Raw genomic sequence first — 13,668 nt, 5'->3', positions numbered from 1 at the left:
CTCTATCTCTTGATTTTCTAAAATTCCCCAATCAGTGAAATTTGAAAAAAATTAGTTGTGAGCTGGCCTGAATATAGGAATCACCTAGGATTTATGGATAGCACAAGACAGAGTGACATTAAATATTCAGTCGTAACAATGGTAATTTCCTGTATTTTAAATCAATATGTATTATGTGTAAAAGTTGTGGGACTAATAGAAATAATCATAAATCAAACAGGAAAACCGTACCATTGATATTTTTAATGTGGTATCCTTAATCCTAAAATTTGCCTATGAAGGGTTTTCAGATTCTGTGCACCCAGAATTGGAAGAGAGTGATGGTAAAGGTTTCCTTTTCCAGCATATGTACTTAATAAGTCTAATACTGAACCAGGAGGGGCTAGGAGAGAGAAGGGATATAGTCAGACCTATGACACTGAATTCAAAGTTGAAGACTCTTTACTTCCCAAATTAAAATTTTATATCCCTAATAATCTCAGAGAAGTTATATTTATACCTATATATGCTATTATATAGATAGGAAAATTATAATCAGCATATAATTTTTGCTTTATCAAATATTACTTAACATTAAAAAGAGAAATTAATTATATCACTGACATTCAGTTGTCTAATAGATTTCTTCTAACGCTCTATCATCTTCAGTAATATTAGGACACATTAGGAGTGAAGATGGTGAATCCATGTACTTGAACTTATGTGTAATACTTGGTAGTTTTAATACATATTGCCCAATTTTTTTCCACTGAACAGGAGACAGAGAAAGAATTTGATGGAAAGAAAACATGACTCAAAGCAAACTCCACAGCATAAACTCCTTTATAAAAATAGTTTTTCTATTATTTTGATGAGAATAATTTGTCTATAGGCAGATACATGTATTTCCTCCTGTCATTTTCCAAATATCTGATTCATAATACCTGCAGAGATTCTTATTGACAAAGTTTCATCCAGGAAGTCAAATGATTAGAGACTTTAGTTCCCAAACCATTTCATTTCATTTCCATATGTCAAATTAATAACATGACTGCCTTTTTGTAAGCAGATCTGGCATCTCAGTGTGAACTAATGGAATGTCAATCTAAGTTGTCCAGTATTATTACATTTTATAAGAAAATAGTTTTGGAAAATTAATTAGAAGTCAGGTTGTGGGCTAGACACTGCACAAGCATTTAACCCTCACGACAGCTGCATAAGGTAATCTTCCTTTTGCATGTGGGCCATCAGAGGCACAGGAGTATTAGTAATGAGAACCAGTAGAGTTCGTTTAGAACCACAGGTTCCTGTGGCTTTAGAGAAAAAGGTTCTTACTCCACACACTAAAATACATCATAACTCAGAAAATGTGACAGAAATAGTAAATTGCAGCTTGGTGAAGTAAGCCTGTAAAGGACAAGCGCTCGTAAACAGCTCATTCTTCAAGTTACTTAGACTTGAAAATGCATGGAAATTCACCACGGATATATTTTTGATAATCACTTGCACTGAGACTCCAAGAAGAAGCAAAACAATTAGATATTCATAATGATAATGAGGAAACACTGTTGGTTTTATGTATTGAATTAAGTAAATCAACCACTGAAACATTACTAGAATTTATGTGATTATGTTATTTTTAAAATGCAGATTAATAATTTACTATTTAGTAATCATAACTCACTGATTATTATGCTCTACACACAAAGGAAGTAGGGTAAAAAATAACCAATACATTCCAAGAAATGTGATAAATAAAAACATATAAATGTTAGAACATGTGATGGATTTTAAATTAATAATTTTTTAAAAATTGCCTTAAAATTAATTTAAATAACTGCTAATTGAATTTTAACAATTTTATGGTATTTTCTATTGCATGATTATATTATATAAAATTAACTGAATATTTGTTTTTAATTTAAGGCATAAATCCTTCTAAAGACCAAAATATTTACTCTTCATATCCAGACTCAAATATTAATATTATCACAGATATTCCATTCCTCAAATAAAAACTAATCTTATCTGATTGTTTTATGAAGAAGGAACAAATGAAATAAAATGCCTCAATTGATTTCAGTACTTGGAATTTTGAAGACAGTCAGTAGGTTATAGTAAAAGTAAAGGAGACAAGTTATACATTTAAAAAGCATTCTTTGGTCTAGAAAAAAATTTACCCTCTGTATTACTTTAGGTTTGATGGCAGCAAGATTTTCTGCCATTGAAATTTATGTTAAGTATGTGTTAGTCCATTTTAGCTTGCATCTGTTGCTTAGCTATAATGAGTTTTTATATACTGTGGTAAATATTAGATATATATTTTGAACGTGGCACTTACAGTCCCTGCTGATTCAACTTTTGCTGTAATAATTTCTATATCAACTTGTATTTCCCTTTTTTCATTTTACATTCAGTTGAAAAATACTTTCATTATGTGCTTAAGTCACAAGAAAATACTGAACATATAAAAAATAGTGGCATTACACAATAAAGCCTTCTATATAATATGAAATTAGAAGTGCTAACAAACTTCTTCAAGAAATTATCAGATAGTATTAATTTTAAAATATTGATCAAAATATTGATCAAATATTGATCAAAATATTAATCAAAATATTGATCATTCAACATGATATTATTAAGATAAAAAATTTATACATTAAGAAATGAAAACCAGAGTAAAGAAAGTCCAAGCACAAACATGAGATGATGCCACTCTGGGCTCAAAATTATAAACAAGATTAATTTGTGCCACCTACATGCCAAAATATACAGAGTGAACTGATATCTCAAGAAATATTTGCTAAATGGTAGACTTTATCAACTGGCAACTTGTTTTCTGTCAATACTGGCTGGTTATGAGAGGGAAGACAGGTTGGGGGATGGGTGAAATAGGTGATGGGGATTAAGGAGTACAATTGTGTGATGAACACTGGGTGACGAATGGAATTCCCAAATCACTATATGATACATCTGAAACTGACATAACACTGAAATTAAAATAAAAACAATAAAAAACTGGCACATCTGTAATATTTATATAATAACACAATATCACTGGGTACTCAGTGTTACTTAGCCATTGACATAACTGTTATATTTATCTACCCAACTTGTTCCTGACTACAAAAAGAAATGAAATATTTGAAGGTGCTTCTTTTAAAGGTGGGGTATGAGAGTGCTGACAACACTGTCTCCATCTTTGGACCGCCATCTTGTTCTCCCCTCTGGCGCACAGATGGCATGCTTTACATGAACTCCTAGAGATCCTCTGGCGCACAGATGGCACCACTTTAGATAACTACCCTGTGACCTCACCACCATGCCCCTCACTCCGTTAAAGCTGGGGAGTAGGGTCTGGGGGTGGGGTGGGAATGGGGAAGCTGCATGGGATCACATGCATGGCCCACCTGATTGCCCTGTCAGAGCTAAAAATCTGTACAAGGTATGGTGTGGCTGGCTTCATTTTTCAGTATTAAAGTAACTTCTCAGTCTGGAGAATACATTACTGACCCTCCACCTCCTAACGGTGGGGGGAGGGAGAACAGATGTTAAATTCAGTGATCACCCATTCCATTATCCGTAGAAGCCATCTGACACATAATGAGTACAGTTGTTTTGTTTGTTTTTTAATGATTACTTCTTGACATCATTTATCTGAAGTTTTTGAATGCTTCCTCTCACTAGGAAACTGCCAATATGGTTAAGCTCCTTGAAGGAAAATATTTTATAAGTGCAGTACACTTACTACACTGTAGCTCTCATAACTCAACATACAATGTGAAGTTTAAAAAGACACGAAACATTCCTGCAACAGTAAATCACATAAATATTTCAAAAAATATGGTTTCTAAAAAATATGTTTAGGTTGTTGAATATGTATATTTGTATAACCTTATAGATAGGAGTTGAATTCTTGCATTAGATATTGCAATTTTCATGTGTACTTACCATGTATGCTTGATGCATTCTGATTTTTATGTAAGCTGATACTTGAAATTCGTTTTAATATGAATTTCTGTTCCTGGAAAAGCTCAGCATTTGGTAAAATCCTACCTATTTGTTTTCCAGGCATTTCTTTTTTGTAATGCTCTGTTAAATAGACCATGAAAATTTGAGGGCAAGGATCACACTTTCTCTTTTGTATTCCTAATGCCTAGCAGTTTTCCTGACTAGATATTAGATAAATATTTATGAAAGCAATTGATTAATTAATTAATCCCTTGAAGGAAAATATATCTAAATTCTTGAAGCATTATACTATATCAAGGATACATATTGATTCATTTATTTTGAAACTGATTTTTTAAAGATAAATGCAGAAACTTCAAGGTCATTGCATGAGAATAATGATTACCATTTGGAATAACATAGCCAAATTTGATGTTTAAATAATTCCTCCAGGAACTCAGGGGTATGTGTTAGGGTCAGAATTTATTCGTTTTGAGATGTTATATGGCACATGCATCAACTTTTAGCCTTGAAGGGGATGAAGGCTCCTCTTACTGTACTTCTAGAAGGATAAATCAGAACTAAGAAGGTATTTTGCTTTTAATAAAGGAATATAATGTGTTAATCTAGGACTCTGACTACACAACAAGGCAAGATTAATTGTCTGAATTTTACTAAGATAACTTGCTTCCTCCCAGAAGCCTAAAGAGGTAAGAGGTGCCCCTAGCTACTCTTAAGCAAGTGCTTGACCATCTTCCATATTGGCACTCTCTTTTCCCCATCTCTAGTATTCACTCCATGTAAATAACACTCTTCTCTCACATTGATAAGATAGGCTAGAGTGAAAACTCTTAGGAGTTTCTCCTTCTATGAGAACTTAAGGTGTCATCTTTTACACTGATGTGGTATACAGAGGCAAGCTCCATACCCTGCAAATACGTTTTGTTACTTGGTTATTTAGCACATAAACCAAATACATATGTATGTTTGGAATGGGGCTAGGGAGAGAGTAAGTGTCAGTATATATTTAAAAAAAAAAAAATGTTCCACATTTTCAAGGCTAACTTTTGAAAGTTCCTAGAAATATCCCATATTAGGATATAACATTTTTTCCTAGCCTGACTTCCTTTTATAAGGGTGCTTACCGTAAAATGAGATAAACTTGTTCTCAGTGTGTTATTGTGGTTGTTCTTCAAGAGTTTCATTTTGGAATATATACCTATGTCCTTGTTTAACTTTATTCACAGATAAGATTAGGCATCTACATAAAAGACATTAGAAGAGAGATGAAACAATCTGACAGGTTAGGAAAAAAAGGGAGAACTTTAGATCCCTAATCTAGTATTCTTAGATTTCCAAAGTTGCTGAGGGATTCTTTAAGTAAACCCTTCTACCCAGATAATATATTACCAGTCTAGCATAGTCTACTTTTCTTGAAGTTTCCAATTTATATACAGTTACAAAGATGACTTAACATGATACATACAAAAGATGCAAAAAATTCACAGAAGAGAAAAACAGAATGGTCACAATACATACTGAAATCTTCTTTACCTCACTGAGCAATCATATGATAATTAAAACAAACATCCTTCAACGTCCATCATGAAGACAAGAATTTCAAATTGGGAGGTCAGGGGCGCCTGGGTGGCTCAGTGGGTTAAGCCACTGCCTTCGGCTCAGGTCATGATCCCAGGGTCCTGGGATCGAGTCCCGCATCGGGCTCTCTGCTCAGCGGGGAGCCTGCTTCCTCCTCTCTCTCTCTGACTGCCTCTCTGCCTACTTGTGGTCTCTCTCTGTCAAATAAATAAATAAATTCTAAAAAAAAAAAAAAAAAAAATGTTCAAATTGGGAGGTCAGTATTGAGATACAAAAAAGCGAAAACATGTACCCCATTGGAAGGGCAACCTTTCGTCTCAGCTTTAGAGAGAAGTGGGGCAATATACGATAGAATTAAATGTTCATAAACACTATGGTTTTCTATATCCCATAGAAAGTCTCACAAATACAAACTGCACAGTGATCCATGAATACATGCTGTCACTGCAACATTTCTGGTAATAGGTACTAGAATCTACCTAAACATTCATCAGAAGGGGAAAATAGATAAATGGTGTGTTTTTTTTTTTATACAATGGAATGCTCTCCACAATTAATTTTGAATGTACCAGCTCTATTGGAATGGATGATTCAAATGGATGGAACTTGAAATAGGTTCAGTGAACAAAAGCAGGTTGAAAAGAATTTTCAAGCTATGATATGATTTGTTTATGTTTATAAAATATACTTAAATATATTCTGTTAACATATGCATATTTTTTAAAAGATTTTATTTATTTATTTGACAGAGAGAAATTATAAGTACACTGAGAGGCAGGCAGAGAGAGAGAGAGAGGAAGAAGCAGGCTCCCTGCTGAGCAGAGAGCCCGATGCGGGACTCAATCCCAGGACCCTGAGATCATGACCTGAGCTGAAGGCAGCGGCTTAACCCACTGAGCCACCCAGGCGCCCATGCATATTTAGTAGAAATATACATGGACAGGAGGGGCATGGACCAACTTATAGAAGAGAAAGGGATACAATATGATATAGGCTAGGTGATTCCAATTTTATAATCTTACTTTAAAAAATCATATTCAAGGGGCGCCTGGGTGGCTCTCTGGGTTAAGCCGCTGCCTTCGGCTCAGGTCATGATCTCAGGGTCCTGGGATCGAGTCCCGCATCGGGCTCTCTGCTCAGCGGGGAGCCTGCTTCCCTCTCTCTCTCTCTGCCTGCCTCTCCAACTACTTGTGATTTCTCTCTGTCAAATAAATAAATAAAATATTTTAAAAAAATCATATTCGAATTAAGTGTGAGGATATATTTACTCTTGCTAAATATGGATGTTCTAGTTACAATGTCTCTATATATTTATATATAAGATAATATTATGTGATTACAGATAATTGCCCTTAACAACAAAATGAGTTGGCTTTGGTTGAAATGTGTTTTTCTCTCTCTCTTTAGTATAGAGTTGAAAGAGGAGAAGGACTAAAATTCTTAGAAAAGGCTGCTGGATAGCTCATATCTTGTTTGATGTTTGTTTTTACTGCTTTATGAACAGGAATACTTAACATCTTCATTTATGTTTCTTGACCATACGTTGGTAAATTCACTACAAAAATGTGGGGGAGGTGGTTTCGTGCACGTGCATGCATACACGTCTCTGCACCCATGTGTGCACTCGTACCAGGATATAATAGAATTGAGACAGGAACTTGACTTTAATATCTACCTGTGTGCAGTGCAGAAGCAGGACACAGGGTTTCTGGGAAGAAGAGGAGATCCACAAAAGAACCCATTTAGTAGGAACAGTGGCTCAGAGATAGGGATAACCATGCAAATAAAAACCTCTCAAGAACTATATCAACCTATAACTTGACACTGGTTTTATGTCTTAGCCAATCATACCTATATTTTCAGGTATAGGATAACCCTTGTTGCCACTTTAGTTTAACATGCAAATTATCTTTCTAGTAACATTCATTGTGGGAAACTAATTTATTCAAAAACTCTGCCACCATTGCTCATAAATCTACAGCATGTTTCCTGCTAAAATATAATATTTTGTTTTATGTCACATAAGCACATGCTCAAGGCACAAGAACCCATTTTATAATACCAAACAACAAAGCTCAGCATTTTATTCCTAAGTACCATACGGGGGACTGCATATGAGAAAGCAAGGCACTAAAACAGTCTTCTAGTACATCCACTTTTCAGTTCAGAGACACCATTGTACAGTAGTAAGCTCTATGAATGGGGAATCAAAAATTATTCCCTTGGTAGAAAATATTCCCAGTGGGGAAAGAGGAATAGTGAATGTGCTTATGTTGAGGATGTCACAGTATTAAATATAAATAGCTTTTTATTCTTCAGTTGGCGAGATAGCAGGAGAATGCTTTATGCCAGAACAGGTGTCATGTCATATACTTAATCAAGTATCTGGATGCATCCCAGAATATCTTTGTAATGGATGTGCTTCACTTAGGGAGGAACTCTACTCAATGGAGGTACATTTAAGTGATTAGTGAGGTTAAGACTGATGACAATACCAATATATATTTTTTTAAATGTGTAAGACATGATAACCATAAATGGTAGAAACTACAATTTGGGTCAAAGGGCACATCATCAACTTATAAGTATTCCCTTTGTGAGTAGTAAGCCTTGTACTTTATTATTATTTTTTTTTTTTTAGATTTTATTTATTTATTTGAGAGAGAGAGAAAGCACCACCAAGGTAGAAGGAAAGAGAGAGAGGGAGAAATGGGCTCCCCGCTGAGCAGGGAGCCCAGTGATGCAGGGCTTGGGACTCGATCCCAAGACCCTGAGATCACGACCCATGCCCAAGGCAGAGGCTTAACCAACTGAGCCACACAGGTGCCCCTGTGCTTTTTCTTTATTTATTTGAGAAGTATTTAGCTGTACAAATTCAGTTATAACTGTAAAGGTCTTCATCACCTCCACAAATTTCTCATTTTTCCAGTATCCTCCCTGATAACCTGACAGCTTTTTTGTGATGGAACAGAACAATAGTTTTATTATTTTAAAGTGACCAGTAATGAGTATTCAGTGACTATATTTCCTACATATTGCACACACTCTCAGAGAGAGTGATTTAGAAAGTGTTCTGATTTAATGGCTTGCCTCTGATGCTTCCTGGAGGGAAGAGCTGAATTTTTGTTTTTTGATCTACTTGAGATCAGTGAAGGGAAGGAAATACTTAGGATTCATCTTTGAAGGTGTTCAGAGTAACAACCTAAATGCAACATAAATACAAACATAAATGTAAAAAAAATACCCATTTAGAAGCTAATAATGACACTCCTTCACAACAATAACAATGTCTAGTTTATTAAAATGTGCAGTTTTCTTAGGTTCAAGTGCAGAAAGCTTTTTTGTTAGGACCCATGATGGAATGTGTGTTATAATACTCTACCATACTCATGTCTTAAATTAATGAAAGCACAGGATTTTCATTTATCAGAGATGTAGGTTGTCCTAAAATTTCCAAAATTTAATGTCAATTTTAATATGTAAAAATATAAATTTTAGTATCGTCCTATATCATAGCCTATAGATTTGGTAAGTAAATAGGAAAAACTCAAAGGAGTATGTGTACTCACATAAAACTAAAAAAATGATATTAATTCAGATAATCTTCTCCTCATATAAAATGATACAATCACTCCACCCAGCTCTCCCAATGAAGGATAATACAGTAGTTCCAACTGAATTAGAAATGAAGTAAACTTGGAGCTAAATGAATCATAAATCAATAAATACCTCAGCCTGCTGCCTCATGGTTTATTGATTCACAAGCTGTTTATCCCACACTCATTGTGCTTCGGTGCAATTATCGTTTAATTACATTTTCTGTATGTACCAAATTGTATTTTAGATGTCTTCCTAGACCAAACAATTTCAAGCTCTATATCTACTCACTAACCATGGGGTTTGTTTATCTTTTCTTCTTCAGTATGCTAGCCTTGATTTCTGCCTGTACACCAGACACATCTCACAATAGGACCTATTAAAGCACATTTAACAAACCCTCCCTAATTATAATCATGTTTATTGTTCTCGTTTTCTACATCAAAACTGATTTGAAATGTAACAGATGATGTGTGTTAGGGAAAATAAAGCATAGTTTGAACCACATAAAGCTATCAAAAATGATGGCTAAGCCACAAAACCTGTATTTTTATTCAACATAACTATGAAATGGTCCAGGACAGTCCAGGACAAGAATATAATTAGCAATTGACTTGATGTTCACCATTTAAGGTTTTGTTTTCAAAAAATAACTGAGTGTGGAATATTCTTCTTAATTTCAAATTATCTCATGTTAAAAATTTAATATTCAGTGAGAAATCCAGAGATAGCATGTAGTTTCTACCTTTATAATCTAAGCCATAAAATAAATTAATTTTTTTTCATTAAATGTCTCTAAACTAAGAACCCATCTAATATATCCTGGGTGAAATTCTCTTAAACATCTTTCAGAAACAATAACAAATAGCATGTGATAGTTTAAAAATAGATTGCTTTCAAAGAAAATATGGACTGCACTTGATCTTGCCAAATGGGAGCAGATTTCAAAGTTATATTGGGGATATAACATCATTTATATCATTCTTCAAAATGTTACAGTCCATCTGTTATTTTTATCCCTATCAGGAGACTGAGGTCATTGAGATCTTCCATCAGAGGTTAGATCTGATTTATATGTTATGAGACAAATAGCGCCAAGTTTACCATAAGCTCAGTAAAACAGTTTTACTGACAGTTAAGTCTGGAAGAATTTGTTCTTCTATGGTCTTAAATCCTAAAATAAGAGAGCATTTTTAGATTTCAAAACTTGATCGATTTCAGAAACTATTAGGAAATGTTTAGTTGACAATATCTTACCTGGTTCTGGTGCTACCACCCAGATAATGAAATAAGCAAGAAATGTCCTGTTCCCATTTCTTAGTACACAAAATATGAATTCAGTATGGATAATATTCCCACATTCAGTCCATGCATATTTTTTAAAAGATTTTATTTATTTATTTGACAGACAGTGATCACAAGTAGGCGGAGAGGCAGGCAGAGAGAGAGAGGAAGAAGCATTCTCCCTGCTGAGCAGAGAGCCTGATTTGGGGCTTGATCCCAGGACCTCAGGATCATGACCTGAGCCGAAGGCAGAGGTTTTAACCCACTTCAGCCACTCAGGCACCCCTCCATTCTTAAAAGCCTTAATTAACAAATGGGTGATGGTACCAAGATTTAGGGATCTATACATGCAAATCAAAACAGTTTTATATAGTATTTCATTGATTTCAATGTAATTATCAGACAAGTAATTATAAGAATTGAGTAAAAAGCTGATTCCCTCATTTCTAATGATTATCCTCAGATTCACATATTATATTTGTGTTCATATGTGCTTATATAATTGTATGTATATGTTAAGCTAATGTAGAGAGATGTGTAGGTTTCATTACTGGGACAGCATTATTGGATCACTTCTATAATTTTTTACATTACAGTATAGTCTATTAAGTGAAACAAATATAAAATTCTTCCTATTCAAAATTAACTTCTGGTGATGAAATTCTTTTCAAGTTTGGAAGTCAATAGGGTTTATGCTTTGGGAACCATGTGCCTAGGAGAGTTTGAGCACAAACTACATGAAACATATTTGGATGCACACACACACACACACACACACACACACACACGTGTGGGTGTGTAACGACAAAGCTATGGTGCATCCTAATGATTTCCAGCCTATAGATATATTGAGATAATATTGTGACACTTAACTTTAAACACATATAGTGAGCAAATCTAAGTATAAACTTGTCTAAAAAATAAATTTTCACCTCTAGCTAAAACGTCAACATTGCAAACTTGTGTCTTCATTTCAGTTATATTCCAAATAGAGACCAGGAGATTAGGTATCAACTTCTCCACCATTTCAAAGTAATGTGCTGTACTTCTAAGCAAGACTTGTAAAGAAAATTGTCAAATCTTTTGTACTTTTTAGTGGTGGTCGTATTCTATAGTTCTAATTTACTCTCTATGCTGCCATATGGGTGGTGGCCTATATTTCAAAAATATTGTTTTGGTTTTGTCATTCTATTTATAAATATTTTTATTCCTATAGTATTTCATTGAATTGTTCAGTAGCAGTGGGAATTAGAGAAGGAGAAGAAAGTTTTTCTATCAAATAAACTTTAAAGATGTTGCCCGTTACAATGTTTTCTTGAAATTTCCCAAATATATAAGCTCATAAATAAGTTTTACAAATTCTGAATTCAGGGAATTATTATTAGTTATTGTAACTATTTCCCAAATGTATTTGATGAATAAATTTTTAATCTATTTTTATGAAAATGAAATCTAGTTACATACAAGCTCTGTAAAAGAGATATATATGCTTCTATCATTTTAATATTTTACAGAGAATTATTTGAAGATTTTATTTCTAGTATACAAAATACTAGAAAGTTTAAAAAAATTTTAAACAGATTTTAAATTCTCAATGAAATAATTGATATCTTAATAAAGTATTAAAATCAATACAAAAATTTACCAAATTATTTTCTTTCTCATAAAATATAATATTATTAAATGTTCTGAGTGAGAAAAAAATAAAATATGCTAAAGAAAAGTAATGAAAAATATTTTTGAAAAAAATTTAACTGTTCCAAATTTATGAATCTCTTATTTTTTTTTTTTTTAATTTTCACCTTGAAATGTTCTATGGTGAAATATTGGATTTTCTAATCTATGTAGTAGTAATATAGAGTATTTAAGTTTGCCCTGCATATTTTTAACAGTTCTTTCATCACTGCATTCCTATTTTATAATAAGATAAAAGAGGGTTCTTTTTTCAACAATGGGTTTTGTTTTTTTATGAGCATCCTGAATTTACTCTCATTTATCTTTCTGTTGTATTCTAGAAATACTGCTCTAGAGCAATCAATTCTGAAATCAAAATACTTTATGGAAGATAGCTTCACTTGGTCAATGTTAGGGTACCCTTTTCTTCTTTAGAGCCTTGAGAATCACTATTCGGAGGTGTTTGTTTGTTTTCAAATTAAGAACATTGCCCATAAAACCATTATGCTAAGTTAGTTTTTATTAAACTAAACTGATGCATTGTTTGCTAATTGTCTCCTTTTTCTTGTTCAAATGATGAGTGTAAGTTTGACCAGTTTTCTATGCAGAAAGTTTCAAGAGTGGTATTTTAAAAGTGGAAGCACAAGAAATTTGCCTAACTCAAATTTGATTTACACACACACACCTGTGTATTTCTTTCTTTCTTTTTTAAAGATTTTATTTATTTATTTGACAGACAGAGATCACAAGTAGGCAGAGAGGCAGGCAGAGAAAGAGGAAGGGAAGCAGGTTCTGTGCTGAGCAGAAAGCCCAATGCGGGACTCGATCCCAGGACCCTGGGACCATGACCTGAGCCGAAGGCAGAGGCTTTAACCCACTGAGCCACCCAGGTACCCGACATCTGTATATATCTGCTGAAAAAAAAATTTTTTTAAACCACCTTATTTGGTATATAGGTCAGTTTAGTTTTTATTGATAAAAGTACACAGGGTTGTAATGATCCCAAGACAAATAATTAAGAATGAAATCTTCTTTATGGGGATGATGATAAGTACCTCCCATTAAAAATTAATATAAGTAGGAATTGATCCATCTCTTATATTAGAATCAAAAGTCTGAAAAATAAACATGTGAGAACTTATGGTAAAATGGAAATAAAAAATATGGTTATATTTTAAGATAATTGGCTAATTGCAAAAATAGGGAAATCACATAAAAGGACTCTAGTGAGGTTTAAAGTATTAATTACAATGGTAGTGTTGAGACTTTAATGTGCATATTTACCCCATGTGGCCTGTTGGCCTATGTCCACGCCACTTGATGATATAATGAAACTGAATTTCACAAATGAGGTAGCAAGGGTCAGAACAAGAGGAGAAAGCTTTTAACAGACCTGCCTGCTGTGTTTTTGTTAGTGTAGGTTACTAATTTCTTTAGCACACATTTCCTCTCTGCCACTACTAAAGTGGTGTTTGCCCAGGGTATTTGTGGCAGGCACTCACTGATGTATATATGATCACCCAATTTAACAATATAGAGTGATTAAAATAGACGAAGAATCATTGATGAAAATTACAGCTG

This window comes from Mustela lutreola, chromosome 1, assembly GCF_030435805.1.
Source record: "Mustela lutreola isolate mMusLut2 chromosome 1, mMusLut2.pri, whole genome shotgun sequence".
Classification (NCBI taxonomy): Eukaryota; Metazoa; Chordata; class Mammalia; order Carnivora; family Mustelidae; genus Mustela; species Mustela lutreola.
Note: the sequence above shows the minus strand (reverse complement) of the source record.